Source organism: Eurytemora carolleeae, unplaced genomic scaffold, assembly GCF_000591075.1.
Source record: "Eurytemora carolleeae unplaced genomic scaffold, Eaff_2.0 scaffold584, whole genome shotgun sequence".
Lineage (NCBI taxonomy): Eukaryota > Metazoa > Arthropoda > Copepoda > Calanoida > Temoridae > Eurytemora > Eurytemora carolleeae.
Genome location: NW_019396595.1, coordinates 173,498 through 191,446, shown reverse-complemented (window position 1 = coordinate 191,446; position 17,949 = coordinate 173,498). Strand labels below are relative to the sequence as shown.

At 31.7% G+C, this 17,949-nt stretch overlaps 1 long non-coding RNA gene across 1 annotated transcript; it reads left to right on the top strand.

Moving 5' to 3' along the window:
• Window positions 1-675: 675 nt before the first annotated feature.
• On the top strand, window positions 676-2,326 carry LOC111706050 (uncharacterized). The gene is made up of 2 exons (XR_002766127.1): window positions 676-794; window positions 2,221-2,326. It is a non-coding gene; the product is annotated as an uncharacterized LOC111706050 (long non-coding RNA).
• The last annotated feature ends 15,623 nt before the right edge of the window (window positions 2,327-17,949 follow it).

The following is a 17,949-nucleotide window of genomic DNA, read 5'->3' as shown; positions in this document are numbered from 1 at the left end:
TAAAAATATGATAACCCCGCTTAAGCATATTTTCTTCGTATTTTCATTATTAATGTTCAGGCGTCACTTTCTCTTTTGTTTAAATTCCTGCATTTTCCAGTTTTAAGTTTAAAATACGTTTTGATGGGTTCATAAATATAGAATGAGGAGCCAACTTTATATCAAAATCGTTTCATGAAAACCAAAACACGTGTATAAAAGGCCTCTTTAAGGTGGAACTTAGGCTAAACCCCACCCACAAAGTTGTAAAAAAATATGAAAAAAGCTAACTTGAACAGTTCAACATGTGCCAGTATATACCCTTATTAAACCTTGAACAGTTCAAAATGTGCCAGTATACCCTTATTAAACCTTGAACAGTTCAACATGTGCCAGTATATACCCTTATTAAACCTTGAACAGTTCAACATGTGCCAGAATAAACCCTTATTAAACCTTGAACAGTTCAACATGTGCCAGAATATACCCTTATTAAACCTTGAACAGTTCAACATGTGCCAGTATATATCCTTATTAAACCTTGAACAGTTCAACATGTGCCAGTATATAACCTTATTAAACCTTGAACAGTTCAACATGTGCCAGTATATACCCTTATTAAACCTTAAACAGTTCAACATGTGCCAGTATATACCCTTATTAAACCTTGAGGGCAAGTTTGTTTGTTTTAGAAAACATGTTCAGGCCATTTGTTTACGGCATTGATATGATATGAAAAAGAAGATGGGATGAGGATGAAAATGAAAGTGGCATGAGGAGGAAAATGAGGATGGATGATGATGAAAATATGGAAGGTATGAGTATAAAAATGAAGATGGGATGTGGATGGATGAAAAATAGGTTGAGGATGAAAATGAAGATTGAATGAGGATGAAAATGAAAATAGGATGAGGTAAAAATGAAGATGGGATGAAGATGAAAATATGGATGGGATGTGGATGGATGAAAGATAGGATGAGGATGAAAATGAAAATAGGACGTGGATGGATGAAAGATAGGATGAGGATGAACATGAAGATGGGATGAGAATGGATGAAAGATAGGATGAGGATGAAAATGAAAATAGGATGTGGATGGATGAAAGATAGGATGAGGATGTACATGAAGATGGGATGAGGATGGATGAAAGATCGGATGAGAATGAAAATGAAGATGGGATGAGGATGAACATGAAGATAGGATGAGGATGGATGAAAGATCGGATGAGGATGAAAATGAAGATGGGATGAGGATGGATGAAAGATAGGATGAGGATTAACATGAAGATGGGGTGAGGATGGATGAGAGGAAGGATGAATAGAAAACAAATGTTCTCCGATAAAGTATAATAATTGCTGAGAAGGTTGAGGTGGGAGAAGATGGGTCACTAATTCACAAACTTCTATAGAAATTGGCAAATAAACAATATAGCGATAGTTTTTATTTGAAAAATGAAGGTGAAATAAACAGAATGTAGAAAAATGAACGTGAAATAAACAGGATGTAGAAAAATGAACGTGAAATAAACAGGATGTAGAAAAATGAACGTGAAATTAACAGGATGTAGAAAAAAAAAGAACGTGAAAGAAGCATGATGTAGGAAAAAGAACATGGAATAAGCAGGATGTAGAAAATGAACGTGAAATAAACAGGATGTAGAAAAATGAACGTGAAATAAGCAGGATGTAGAAAAAATGAACGTGGAATAAGCAGGATGTAGAAAAATGAACGTGAAATAAGCAGAATGTAGAAAAATGAACGTGAAATAAGCAGGATTTAGACAAAAACTAACGTGAAATAAGCAGGATTTAGAAAAACGAACGTAAAATAAGCAGGATGTAGAAAAAATGAACGTGAAATATGCAGGATTTAGACAAAAATTAATGTGAAGTAAGCAGGATTTAGACAAAAATGAACGTGATATAAGCAGGATGTAGAAAAATGAACGTAAAATGAGCAGGATGTAGAAAAATGAACGTGGAATAAGCAGGATGTAGAAAAATGAACGTAAAATAAGCAGGAGTAGAAAAATGAACGTGGAATAAGCAGGATGTAGAAAAATGAACGTGGAATAAGCAGGATGTAGAAAAATGAACGTAAAATAAGCAGGTTGTAGAAAAATGAACGTTAATTAAACAGGATGTAGAAAAATGAACGTTAATTAAACAGGATGAAGAAAAATGAACGTGGACTAAAGAGGATGTAGAAAAAATGAATTGACAGACAAATATATTTGTTCAGATCATGAATGGTTTTAAAGAATTCAGTGCAGTGATAACAGAAAACTCTTGGAACTATGTATGTAATTTAAAAATAACGTTATGAAATAAATATTGTGCAGTGTAAACAGACTCATTTCACTTAATCAGTGATTTAATAACTTAATAGTTAAACCTATTTTGCATTGTAGCAACATTAAATGCACTTCAGTATTGCTTTATTATCGTAGCGTACACATTACACAATTTGAGTGTGAACCAAGGTAATAGGTAATTAAGTATTTTAGTATCAATGCCAAGTAGGAACAAATTCTTTTTAAAATTTTTAAAAACCTCTTTTTTCGAATCTATTGTTCATCATTCACATTATTTTGTATAGTTTAATTTATTAATTATGAAAGAGTGTAAAAAAAGAATATAAAATTAAGTGTGCTGCGGGGAAAAGAAGAAAGCTCCCTTTATTTATCAATTACAAAAATCAAAGACAGGAGATTTTATGGGACATTTTTGGTACTCAATAATCTGTTGTATATCTAGCTTGTTAGCCTTAATTAAGTCGGCGAATATGGATTTAAGGGGGATGTTCATAAGCCACAATGATTTTCCCTTTATTTAACTTTGTAGTTTTCAGCCGATTAGATATAAGAATGGTACCGTGCAAAGCTGGTAAATCCGGCCGTATAAAGATAGTGTAGATGGGTACATTTAGCACGTCGAACAAAATAAAAACTGACAGGACAGTCATGGTACTTTAGCTAGAAATAACTGTAAGGTACCGAGGATAAAATGAGACTGGGATAGACTCCTCTTTCCGCTTCGTAAGTCTCTTGAACCTCGGTATATCAGCTCTATCAGCTCCTCGTCTCTTAGTCCTCGGTATATCAGCTCTTTCATGACTCCTTGTCTGTTGAATCTGGGTATATCAGCTCTATCAGCTCCTTGTCTCTTGAACCTGGATATATCAGCTCTAACAGCTACTTGTCTCTTGGTCCTCGGTATATCAGCTCTATCAGCTCATTGTCTCTTGGTCCTCGGTATATCAGCTTTATCAGCTCCTTGTCTCTTGGTCCTCGGTATATCAGCTCTATCAGCTCCTTGTCTTTTGGTCCTCGGTATATCAGCTCTATCAGATCCTTGTATCTTGAACCTCGGTATATCCGCTCTATCAGCTTCTTGCCTTTTAAACCTCGGTATTCCAGCTTTATCAGCTCATTGTCTCTTGGTCCTCGGTATATCAGCTCTATCATCTCCTTGTATCTTAACCTCGATAAGTGTGAAGAAAAGTAGTTTAAAAATCAAAATGGTAAATGGAGAAAATTCACCTTTAAACACTTTAGAAATATTATAATAATATAATATTATAATAGAATTTAATTACTTCATAAAGCCGGATTTAAAATAAAAAATCATAGAGTACCAAAAAAGTTGATTTAATAAATTTTGAAGTATCGAAAAACGGTTCAATGCTCATCTTTTGATACTTCTGTTTTGAAAAAATTGAAAAATCGACCTTCCTAATGATCAATGATTTTTAATTGGATTTTAAGTGAGTTATGGTTTTTTAAAATTATTTTTCTTTTGTGAATTTGCTTCTGTATAATATTCTTTTGAAAATTAATCCATTTGTTTGATATCTAAACAGTATAACAAATTTCGGAAACTTTGCGCGCAATATTTCAATTTGTTCACCAAACCCCTCCACCCCTCTGCAAAATATCATTAGACACTCCTGCATAGTCTTCGACTTTGGTGTTACCTCGCCAAGTCACTTATATTTTTTTGTAGCACTGGGCATGTAAACTGCAACGTTTTTGTTTCTAGATTAAGTTTAAAAAGAGTAATTGAGAAAATACTGCTTGGTTTTAGCATGAGAGCGTGCAGATCTTGGTTTGCAGTGACACCAACTGCGCAGAACTATATTTAAAGTTAAAAAGTTAAAATTCTGGTTTTGAGTATATTTTGTCAGTTTGGCAGTTTAACATGATTTAGAAAGCTCCCGGAGCTATAGTGTTGTGCAGTACACTTATATTTTCTAATTTAATGTTTTCGTTGATTTCAAGAAATTTTTTACATTTTTGCGACAGTCTTTTTAAAATTGCCCTGCAGTATCGCCAATCTAAAAAACAAAAAAGCTAAATTTATATTTAGAGGGTGTCTCTTAAAAACAGTAATTGATGCTAGAGCCTTGATAAATTCTGAACTAATTTTTTTATCAAAATTTTTTATAAGTTTCCACCCTTAAATTACAAGTTTTAATGATTTTTCAATCTTACAGGGACTGTAAGTAAAGGAGGTTTAAGCTTAAACCTAAGCACTCTAGGAGTTGATCGAGACCTATGAGTTTTATCTTATGATTTATATTTAACTTTGTAAAAATTATACCAAAACTTGTTTGGAATTTGGTATAATAATATAAGTTTTAAACAGATCATATTCAGCAAATACGCAGCCAATCTGATAACTGAGCCTAAATAACTATATTAACTATATGGAAACTTAGTCTTTCTTGATTAATTTAAACAATTGGTCTATATATTGTCAATCAAGAAAGATAGGCTATGTTTCAAGATGAATTTTAAAACCTGAGCAGCATCAAGAAGCATCCAGCAGCATGAAGTAGCATCCAGCAGCATCAAGCAGCATCAAGTAGCATCAAGTAGCATCAAGTAGCATCAAGTTTTTTTTTCAAAACAGTCTAAACTCTCTTTTCCAAAATATCTAAATATCTAAATATAAAACTGGACCCAAATCTTGAGATATATATACTTTCTTTCGTATTGGTATTCGATTTAAACATTTATTTTCCCGGAGCACTGAATTCAATTTAAATTATAGGCTTCTTGCACAAAATTGATATAATATTGTAAAAATATATGAAAGATTGCAATCTACATTTGTGAAATAAAATCAATTTGTTCAGCGCAGAGAAACTCACGAAAAATAATTTTTCTTTTTTGATTCAGAGCTTTTTCATGAGTTATTTTTCTAAACATTTGTCTAACCAAAACTGATGAAGGTATTCTTCTTTTTCATTCTAAAAATGATTATTTTCGATTGATGGTTCTGTAAAGAGATTTAAGATATAGAAGTATAGGGTGAGTGTCCGGCGTTGCCGAGGTTTATATTCATAGTTGCTCCCACCGTTTACCTGCGTTTGGTATTAAATCAGGATTTTGGGGAAGTGCCTCATGGCTGGCGTTACGCGAGTTAAAAAGTTTTAGCCTATGGTCACCTCCTGGCTACCAATGGGTTCCCTAAACAATCACCCAGCTTGGTATTGCGCCCATTTTCTATTTAAATTGTGAACATGTTCTTTTTGTTTACATTTAAAAACAAAGAAGAAAAAATTTTGCTGATTTTTAAAAAAAAAATTCGCGGATTTTCAAGAATTTTAAATTTTTTACAAAATTAAAAACCTTTAAAAGACATTTTTTAAAATTTTTTTCATTCATAAACCTTCCCTGTGGTCACGTGATGTCCCATAAAAATTTGGGCCCGATCGGTTCAGCCGTTTTGACGTTTTGAATTTATATATAGATACTCTTGGGTACCCAGCTTTGCCTTAAAACAAAGTTTCCTTAATAAGAGTCAACCTATTCAACTAAGAACTTCAAACCTAGCTACGCACAATCCCGTGGTTCTACAAAGTTCCCAAATCAAAATTTGTAGCAAATCGGTTAAGGGGTTCCTGAGTTATGATCGGACATACAAGCTGTCTAAATGTCTAATATTTTGCAAACTCGGGCAGGGGGGGGGGTGAGTCACCAATTTTCTTGTTTGGATTGGGTCTAGGGTTGGAGTATATCCCTGCAGTATTATATCTACTCCATAGATCTACAAATACCTATAAAGGAAAAACAAGCACTTGCTTGAATTATCTCAAGAAGAAAAACAAGGAATATAACGAATATGAAGCCAGGGAGGGAAGAAAGGGGGGGAGAGTGAGGGAATAGTTGAGGAAAACAAGGAATATAAAGAATACGAAGCCAGGGAGGGAAGAAAGGGTGGGGGAGAGAGAGAGGGAATAGTTGAGGAAAACATGGAATAATACAGGGTGAGTACAAAACTGAATTGTCGATGTTTTGGACCAAATTTTCTAAATTTTTGCTTTGTTCGAATTTTAGGTATACAAAATAAATTGCGCTAAAAACAATTTAAGCTAATTAGTTGAATTTTTATAGTCAAAACAGCTCTCAGGTTAAAACTTTGCTGATTTTTTTATATCTCGTTACATTTTTAATGAAATTTTACAAAGTTTTGGAAACATTAGAATTCACATTATCCCAAACATGTCATTGTTGCTAAACTACTTTGTGACCTTCTTTAGTTCTTATTAAAAAAGAAAACTTAATTAACTGTCAACACACAAAACTTCTTTTATATCAATTAAATCCTTTAGAAAAATAACAATAATAGATTCAAATCTTTAAAACTGATTTTAAAAGATACAAGATTGGAAGATATTTAGATTAAATTCTGTTTGTTTTTGATAAAGGTTTAATTCTCTAAACAAACAAAATTATTTGAAAAAATTTTTTAATAAAATGTACCAATAGGTCATTTTCAAAATTATTTGGTTATTTAGCTAACATTTATGTATTGAATACAAAACAATTCAAAGCATTCTTCATCAATACTTTTTCTGTTACAAGATTTTCAACTTGTTTAAAGAAAATTTCAACTTCAAGTTCCGATTTTCCTGCCTACATTTGCGGATTTTCAAAAGAAAATTATTTCAATAATATATCTTTTCTTTAACTTAACTTTTAATTGATATTAATAATTTTCTTTGCAAAATTGAAACATTTATTCCATATTTATTTTTCTAATTGTGTTATTTAATTTGTAGTCAAATAAGAAAAAATTGGAACTCCCTCTTGAATGTACTTCTAAATATTTTAGAAAAAGTAAAGTGAAGTATTTATGGCGAGTATTTGATTTCCTTTTCAAAATATTGATTATATTGAAATACNTGTGTTTGATCTGGTTTAGTTTAGCTTAGTTTTTGCTAGTTTGGTTTGGTTTAGTTTTTGCTAGCTTGGTTTAGTTTAGTTTTTGCTAGTTTGGTTTGGTTTAGTTTTTGCTAGTTTGGTTTGGTTTAGTTTTTGCTAGTTTGTTTTGGTTTAGTTTTTGCTAGTTTGGTTTGGTTTAGTTTTTGTTAGTTTGGTTTGATTTATCTTTTACTAGTTTGATTTGGTTTAGTTTTTGCTAGTTTGGTTTGGTTCAGTTTTTGCTAGTTTGGTTTGGTTCAGTTTTTGCTAGTTTGGTTTGGTTCAGTTTTTGCTAGTTTGGTTTGGTTTAGGTTTTGCTAGTTTGGTTTGGTTCAGTTTTTGCTATTTGGTTTGGATTAGTTTTTGCAAGTTTGATTTGGTTTAGTTTTTGCTAGTTTGATTTGATTTTGGTTAGTCTGCTTTGGTTTGGTTTGGTTTGGTATAGTCTGTTTTGGTTTGGTTTGGTTTAGTCTGCTTTGGTTTAGTTTGGTATATTTTGCTTTGGTTTGGGTTTGGTATAATCTGCTTTGGTTTGGTTTGGTATATTCTGATTTGGTTTGTTTTGGTAGAGTCTACTTTGGTTTGGTTTGGTATAATCTGCATTGGTTTGGTTTGGTAAAGTTTGCTTTGGTTTGGTTTGATATAATCTGCTTTGGTTTGGTTTGGTAAAGTCTGTTTTGGTTTGGTTTGGTATAATCTGTTTTGGTTTGTTTGTTTTAGATAATTCAATAATTGATTGACAAAAAAATGTCTAATTTTCGCTTTTTCCCGATCATCTCATGTCCGACTTAAATTCTTTAAACACATTGTCCAAAACTATTGTTATCTCTGAACAATGAACATAGCGGCAGAAAATAAATGTTTAAAGTTTTCTAATATTAAAATTCTTGTAAAGGAATTTGGAATCCATTAGTTTATAAATAATAAAGAAAGAATAAAGGGCACTGTAGGAAGATAAAGAGATGTTCTTCTATCTATATGTATGATTAATATTATATATATTTAGACACAGTGTTTCGTCCTATAATGACTTATCAGTCACACCGGACGTGACTGACCAGAGTGAGCAGCAGTCGGTTTCTTCTATTGGAAATCAAACGTGTATTGGTCTTTAATTCAATAGTTATTTACCTTACGGATTTGTTTATTTAATACATTTTCATTCAAAATGCATGTGCCAACAAAAAAAGGATTTAATAAAAAAGGCTAACAAATTATGTCTAATGGGTCAAATTGTGATCGAAAGTCACAGCTTTCTGGAATATTGACAGAACCGTTAAATCCACGTGCAGTATACCTGAATTGTTATCAGTTTTTGATTTTTGCAGTTGACGGGGCTTGAACCATGAAGTATTCATTTTAGTTTGCTGGACCTCAAAGGAATGTTTTTTGGACGGTTTCAAAATTGAAAATTTTGGCTCCAAAAACTTGTTCTCATTGTTAATTTTAATGAAAAAAAACCGTGATAAGAGTTTGTGAAAAGAAAAGAAAAATAATATTTTATATAATTTTTTTGTTTTCAGTCAATAGAAAACACAAATATTTAATGTTTCTATTTTTGTTTCAATTGCTGGCATTTCAATTTTTTGCAAAACTCTTATGCTTTCAACCGCTGGAACTTTAACCGTAAAAATTACAAATTTTTCGTAAAGCTTTTTTTCTTCAACCGCTGCTGACACACATTTTATGTAAAAACATAAAAACCCAACGGTTAAATGCAACAATATTCACTTTAAAAACATGACTTCAGAGATTGCATCAATTTTCAATTAGAGAGAAAAAAGTCTCATTTCTTGTTCTTCTGTATGTCGTAGTGTCTTTTTTGTCAATTATTTATTTTATTCAAATTATCTAACATTCTATTGAAAAACAAATTTCAAAACTTTTCAGAAAATCATGCAGCATGGTTTTCTCTAAGGAATAAATGCTCTTAAATATGGATGGACTAGTAAAGTGCATATACTTCACGGTGGACTAAGCCAGTGGGGTCGGTCAAATGGGCCTAGGAATAGGCCGGGTACTGTAAAAAGTCTAACCGCGCCATTACAAATGCGAAATATGAAATACAATGAAAAAATACTCCCTTGAAAAAAAAGAATTTTCTTCAAAATAATGATTGTCATTGTTAGCCCTCCAACGGGACTATGCCAAGAAAATTGACCCCTGTCGTATGATAGTCTGGTTAGGGCAACGTACTGTACCATAGGATCGGGTCAGTACACGCTGTTATCTGGCAGGCCGGTACAAACTGGGCAGGTCCTGTTCGCATTCAAATTTACTTCGGCCCAGAGTGACTTGCTTGTTTAATAAGCATTTATGTTTTTCTAAGCATTGATAAAAATGTCGAATAAAAAAAATAAAAAAATGATAGAACTCCAAACCTAAACTAGTAAAAATTATTTAAAATCAAAAACTCAACGTTGTTCTAAGATGTGAGGTATAATATCATTTTATCAATATCTCGTCCTGAAAATTGTGAGAATTTTGCATTAACAATGAATAAGTATTTGTTCACTTCAAACTAAAGTTAAATGCACGTAAAATTGAAATGTGTTTTTATCATAATCATTTTTAAAGAGCTTTTGAGAATGACAGAAATGAAAACGAAATTTATTTATGTAACCGAATAAATTTGCTTTTCTTACACTTGTACGTAAAATCAGAAAAATAGGAGTAACGGAGTTACAAAGTCGTAACTTCAATGTCAATCGAATTTGACCGGCCTTCTCCTCCTGGTTAGTTCGCAGTGGGATATCGGATTTTTTTTAATCTGAGTTAAATTTTTGAAGAACATGATTTACAAAATCCTTCAATTTATGCTGGGAAAAATATTATACCTCACAAATATTTCTATTCCAGCTTTGATTTGATCTATTTTTAATAATATATTCTTACAGCGTGGTTCTTCCTCTACACTATTAAAAGTCAAAGAACACATTCACAATTTTTTCCTAGACAACGTACAAATTGAATTTTAACCAACTTTTTTTAAAAAAACTACATTTAAGCATTTTACCGATGATTGCCATTGCAACACAATCTCATTGAAATAAGAAAGTTCAAACTATGAATTCTGTTAGATCTAAGATTCTATGTTTGAAAAATAAAAAGCTGTCACCATCAGATTTCAAAGATGTAATGATTAGAAAATTTGATTTTTTTGGTAAAGACTTAATATGTTTGATAGAAATTATTTACAAATATGTTTCAACAAACTAAAATGTAAAGCACAATTCTTTTTCTATTTGATAAAATCATAGAAAATGACTTGATTCTTTTTTTTTAACATAAAAGATTTATTTTTGCTATATCTACGTACTTGTTAGATTGTATCAAAATGAATCAAATGTGCTTAGCTGTAGTTGCTTTCTGGCATAAAGCCGAAAGCTGTGGTTTGGCATATGGTTAACACATTTTTGTAATTAAAAATTTATAAATCCTTCATAGAACATAGTTCAAATCCATTCAAAAATTAGTGGAGAGCAGTTGAGAAAAAGCATGCAAAATGTTTGATTATTTTGAGGACTAGGGATGTTAAGTCAACTAGAAACCACAAGAAAGAGTATATACACCCTATGATTAATGTGGATGTCAAGTCTAATAGAAACAACGAGAAAGGGACTATATACACCCAATGATTAATGTGGATGTCATGTCTACTAGAAACCACAAGAAAGGGTATATGATTAATGTGGATGTCAAGTCTACTAGAAACAACGAGAATTGGATTAGACCATTTGATAAGTGATAAATGTGGATGTCAAGTCTACCTGCAATATCGAGAACGGGTTCACATCCTTTGATTAGTGTGGATGTCAAGTCTACTTAAAACATCAAGAATTTATTTATAGTCTTCGTTATGCTGAAAATGTCTATGTGCAGTTAGAATGTGTTTCAATCATGAGCTGACTTGTTCTAAATATTCTAAATATAATTATTCTTTTCAAAATTTCTTTTCCTGAATCAATAGATATAAGAGCAATATATTTATTCCTGAAAGTGTTTAATTATCAGAAGCCTGAATAGATTTCTTTATAATAGCAGGTTTATGAAATTACGAGAGTAAAAACTTCTAATAACATTCCTATACTTAAAAAACTACATCATTAATATATGTAATATGTATGTATATCAATGTGTGTGTGAATAAGTCTTTAATGATAAGAATTTTTGCAAAAAACGAGAAAATAAATATATTAATGTCTGAATTTAAATTTATCTGCAGCATACGCCAAAATAGGGAATAAATCAAAATTATGCTAAGAAGAAGCTTTTGTTTGTTCGATTGGAATTCTTAAATTTAAACAAAAATCTGAATTCAGCTGAAATTTCTTATTAATAAATTAAATAGACTTTTTTTCCGCAGAATTAAGATTAAAAAATTCTCAAAAAAAATTAAATTAAAGTGTTACCATTCAAAAGTGGCGAAAGTAAAGAAAATGTAAAGCCTGAAATTGACGTGAATAAGTCTGCAGAGTATGTATAGGAAAAAATGTATTTACAGCATAAAAAAGAATAGATAATGTTTGATACTAATGATTTGAATAAAGCCGGAGCTCTCTGGCAGACTCTCGGCCTTTCTCCAGCCTCTATAAGTTCGGTTTTCGGTCTGGCAAATCATATTTTCTGCTCCTTCATGACTCAAGCCTATTGGCTTGAATTAAAATAGGACTCTGGAGTCAACGGTGGCTTGGTTTTCTAGGCGTTGAAAGATGCGATAAAAGCATATTTTCTATGCATGGTATCTTTTAACGGACAAATTTTTCAATACATTGTACACGAGGCGTCTTATCATCCGCCCCACTGCTATTGTCGACTACAGGCATATTTACAAGTTAGCCTCTCTCAATGGTTTAAAAAGCATTAACAAAGCCTATTTCAACAATATATAAAACATAGCATATATCATATAAAAATCATTCCATAAATTTCTGTTCAGCATCAAAAGACTACATATTAATTAAACTAAATGAGATCGTTTTTAAATTGTCATATTTGGATAAAAGGTTGAATTAGTTGTATTTATGCATAAAAAATTGATGTAATTAATAAAAACATATTAATGTGCAATCAATGTACAGTTCTCGAAACTGATTTGTATGTTCTGTGGCCGAATTTAAAGATTTTGAGCGGCGGTTTAAATTTAAGCCGCGGCTTAAATATGGTTGGTTCCATTTAAAATTGTATCAAATGTTTCAAGATTTAAGCCGGCGCTTAATTTAAACCGGGTTTTGGCGGATTTAAACCGCGGCTCANCCCTTAAAACCTGTATCAGCATGTACTTCATCCCTGATGTTTTGAGTTTCTGTATTGCTTCTGTATTCATCTTTATTACTTTATCTTGTTCGGGATTAGTCACGCTTTCTACTCAGTTGTGGAGAGAGAAGAGAAGAGAATTGTCCTTGCTATCTAGACTTCTATACAAGTACAACGCACATAGCGCCCTTTCTCTTAACAGGCTTAGAAAGCTCTGCTGACACCCTTCCTCTGGGAGGTTCGGATACACACTGCATTGTTTATATCTATAATTTAAATCTACGTTTTTAACAAATTTCAAAACAATGCTTTTGCCGACTTTATACAATCGTTATTTGAAAGACAATATATAAGTAATCACAAGGATTCAATGCGAGGAAAGTTATTTCAGAGGTGTACGCATCTTTTGTACTGCAGTGTACTGTCACTGGGCGAAATGTAAACACAAGACGGATGTCAAAGTCTGACATGGGATCCATCGTTCACATAAATAATCAATGAAATATTCTGGTCATAGGAAACTATTATGTGAATTATCAAAATTTAATGCGTTTAACCTCCTCGGATGCTAAACGAACACTGAGGCATTTATTCTTGTTTACAAATTCCGCCCAGAGAGAACTGGTTTCAATATGTACGCAGAGTATACGCAACTACAATTAACTTTTCTTGCATTACATTCTTGATTAATCACATGTGTCCCATGTGTTGTCGTGACACCCTGTTTATTTCCAAGAACCTGGAATGTTGTGTTCTCCTCCAACTAAATATTCTACCGAGAATTCATAAACTTAGAATTGAATCCAAGATGTCCGCGACTTTAAAGTTTAAACTGAAATTTCTAAAGGATTAGTTTAATGCATTATTCTATTATCCAGGAATTATTGTAATTATAATTAAACTAAAGTTCCAAGCCTAAAATTTATATTTTTAATAAGCGAACTAAATTATTAAATGTTTCAGAAAAGAACGTTTTTGATTTTTTGTTCGCAAATCGCAACTGATGAATTAGTGCATTTTATAGCTCATCCAAGATTTTGCAAAGTTTTTATAAAAAAAATTTATTTTTTGTTATAAATCGTTTTACTTTACCACGGGTTCCCTCTTTGTGCTCACTGGTCAAATGTAGGTTTTTTAGTCAAAATATAAGGTACTCTATTTTGTTCTTCTGCATATAATTTGTATGACTATTCTCGAATGTAAGACAACTTTAGTGAATTTGTAGCCGTAGCCCATTCCAAAAAAAATAAAAATATTTATTTCACCCTAAAATACGCTTAATTTGACAAAGCATCCTTAAAAGATACATAAATATAGAGAAATGCATGATTTTATTTCTTCCAGACAAATTTATCAAAACAAAATAACATCTTAATGTAACTATCTAAGGAATCAGACTCGCATACTGGAATAAGTTACAACAGATTTGTGCAGTGTGGCGCCATGAGACGTGTGGGTTTCTGAAAACACAAAACCTAGATAACGTTTTCTTCATATTCTTGTGAACACTCTCTGATGTTTGTTCTGCAAAAAATCCAAGAGGTTTCTGAATCTTGTTTAGGAACTCTTCTAAATGAAATTGTATGATGTGTCCTTTCCATCCAAACGAGAGATTCAACTTAAACTTTTCCTTCACATAACGAAATTATATGCAGAAGAAAAAAATAGAGTACCTTGTATTTTGACTAAAAAACCTACACATTTGACCAGTGTGCTCTGGATGTTGTTTTTTTTGGGAAAATTGCTCCTTAAACCCTTAGAAAAGAAAATTCCCTAAAATTTCTAGTAAGGAAGTTTTAAATAATCCAAGCAGCTTAATTTAGTTGAAAGTTGAAATCCCGAACCTTAAAAACAAATCCCGGGTTAATGGATTTGAATTAAAGAAAGAAAGAAATATTTGAAAATAAGAATTTAACGAATCTATGAACTGTTAAGTGCTGAATGATGCCATTTTTATTTAATATTGAAAAAGCAAATATTTTATTGTAAATATTAAGATTCCCAGAATAGCATAAATTGTTTGATGCATGCACCCAATATGAAAAGCTATATAACAATCTTCTATTCTTATATTATATTGATAAAAGAATTCACTCCCTCAGTAACTGCATTATTAACAGCTTAAAAGCGTCTAGAATAAAATTATGCCTAGAATTTTTCTTTTACAAGTACTTAATACTTTTGTAAAAAAAATTTGGTTTGGTTTGGCAAAGTTTATATGCAGGATCTTTCCTACTTTCTGAGAGGTACGTTTAAGAATATCTACTCGATATAAAGCAATATTTATCAATGCTTATTTGGAATTACCCTCTTCACTAAATAAATTTAGAAAAAATATGCCGATGCAAGAAAGTTTTAAAAACATATTTACAATTATCCAGAATAAAAAGTTTTATCGAAAATGAAACAATATCCGGTTTATCCGGTTTATAGGACGTTTAAAAAATATGTTGAACAATCATTTCTGACACCCCTAGACTTTGTACGACTATTTAATTCACCAAAACCATACTCCAGTCCTTCAATTATCATACAGGGAAATTTTCATCTTTCTAAATATCCCAGGGAAAGATCTTACATCTTCATTATGCGAAATTACGGGTACAACTTTGTGACCTCGTGGGTCTTCTTGATTATATTCTAAACTCTAGTTGGTGAAAACCAATTTTTAGAGAAAAAAAACTTTTCATTTGAAAACATGTAATATTTAAATCTTATTGAACAATTCAATTTGACGAAAAACTCAAAATGAAATGTAAGAAAAAAAAATTAATGTAAGAAGCTTACACTTGTTTTCATAATTTATGCTAGAATTGAAAACAAAGCAAGAATAAAATTCAAAAATGTAAAGTAAGATAATTAATTGTTGAAGACACGAAAAAGTACAATTCATTAAATTGGGATTCCTGCAAAATCATTTGATAATAGAAGAAAAAAATTTTAATTTTCAAATTTGTTAAAAATTCGTTTTGTTCGTTTTTCTTCAAAAACAAAATATTGCCGTCAATATATGGAAGAAGTATCTAAAAATATTAAAACAAAATATTGCCGTCAATATATGGAAGAAGTATCTAAAATATTAAAACAAAATATTGCCGTCAATATATGGAAGAAGTATCTAAAAATATTAAAACAAAATATTGCCGTCAATATGGAAGAAGATCTAAAAATATAAATACAAAATATTGCCGTCAATATGGAAGAAGTATATAAAAATATAAATACAAAATATTGCCGTCAATATGGAGGAAGATCTCAAAATATTAAAAAAAAATCGAAAAGAAGTAAAATCATAATTTTATTACATGGTTCAAACCAATAAGCAACTCTTATGTTTAATAAATAACAACTATATAGAAATAATCTTGTTACGGTTTTAAAGAGCCCCCAGAGAACAGTTTTAAATTAAAAAAGTGACAAATAATTAAAACAAAATTGTTTTGTCTCGGATTTCCAAAAACACAATCTAGAATTTTTTTCTTTCAAAGGATTTGAGTCTTTGGCACAAAATCAAATTTTCTAATCCCAATTATTTTGGTACTCGATAGTGAAAACCTTTTATATTTTAGACCGGGATTATTTTATTTAACACAGTTTATAGTTTATAATATAAAAGGTCAACAACATTGGGTTGTAAAGATAAAGTGATTAGAAAATCAGAGTTTGTGGCAAAGAATCAATTCCTTTCCTAGCTGCAGGTCAACTTATTAGGAAAGTTAGTATACACCGAACAGAAGTTTGATCGCACAAATAATATCATCCTCCCCCCCCCCCAGAACAAAATCCTAGTTGCGCCTTACCCCCCCACATGCACAGGGGGGGGGTATCAGGGGGGGTAGCAATATTGAGTTTACACCATAAACCTCTTATTTAAGTCAAATAAGACTTGGTCACCACTCAAGCAATTTTTGAAAGTTCTAAAAAAATCCCACGGAAAACTGACCATTTCCGTGAAATTTCTTAATTTAGGTATTTTATACACGAATTAGAGACAAAACAAAAACTCGGGTGCGCTTGCAATGCCCCCGCCCCCCAAATCTTTGATTAATGGTCATTAATCTATTTTTATATTCAGATTATCATAAATTCGTTGATATTTTGTTTTAAAAATTATGTTTTTTTATGGCTCTTGTGAACCAATATTGCGTAGTTACACTTACACAGGATCCATTCCTGGATAAATATATGAACGGTGGCCGAATTTTAAGAATTTGAGCCGTGGTTTAAATTTAAGCCGGGGCTTAATTGTGATTGGTTTCACTTAAAATTGTACCAAATGTTTCAAGATTTAAGCCGGCGCTCAATTTAAACCGGGTTTTGGCGGATTTAAGCCGCGACTTAAATTCTTTAAATTCGGCCTCGGGAAAAGTAATTATAAATTTAAATCATTATAAATCAATGCTACCTACAATTCATACAATGTTTATAAATTTTCCATTCTCATTATGAAACACAAGTCATATGTATTATGAAATTATAAAAGGAAGATTGCGACAAACACCAATCCCCCCCTGACCCTCTGAAATATACTAAATGTGCCCCCACCCGGTTGCCGATGGTTTGAATGCCTATAGTTTAGATACATCGATATAATATAACCAGATTCTGCGGCAATACAACAAAATTGTAAACTTAAACATTTAGACCTCAGTTCTGCAATTTTACAGCCAGAGGTAACATGCATTACTTAAGATTTACCAAAACGTTTTATTGGCTACCAACCTCAGATAAGAAAAATTTGGTCGAATTGTTGTTTTTTAGTTTTGCATATTTCTAGTTTTATTGTTTTTACTAACTATAATTTTCATGCTTTGCTTGTCTCTGTCTCTTCAGTGTCCAATAAATGTCAAAACGGCTGAACCGATGAGAACCAAATGTCAACATTTTTTTATTTTTGAAATGTGCAAGTTTTTTATACACCTTATGTCCCACGAAACATGACAGTGGCAAGACGACATGAAAGTCGTCTTTGAACTTTAAATTTGATTGTGACATTACTTTCACACTTAGGATTCTTGAAACAACAACCACAAAGATCTCCTAGTCCTAGCATTTCCAAAATGAGTTCTGCCTTTTTAGTGCTGCCAAGTGACACTATTACCGGAGATATTAAGATTTCAGAGCAGGGAACTTTAGATTGGGATACCTTTAATCCCGACTTCTTAATCCGAATTTAAAATGTGGACACTTTTAATTTCAATTGCTTAATCAGCTCTTTTTTGGATATAGTAGAGAAAAATAAAAAAAACCGGGTTTTCAAAATTAGAGAGTCCCTCAAATTTCAAATTTTCCGGCTTCTGCAACCCGACTCTGATTGGTTGAATTTTATACACTTTTAAGGGATACAAGGACAAGATTAGGTCAGTCTCGAGATTAAGATGAAGAGAGGATCAAGCATTGCTCGATATCCACCATTCTAAAATTCCCAGCTCCAGACAGATTTCAATTTTATTTAATAAAGCCAAAATTGTCGAAATCTATCTCCGGCAATATTAAACCCACAG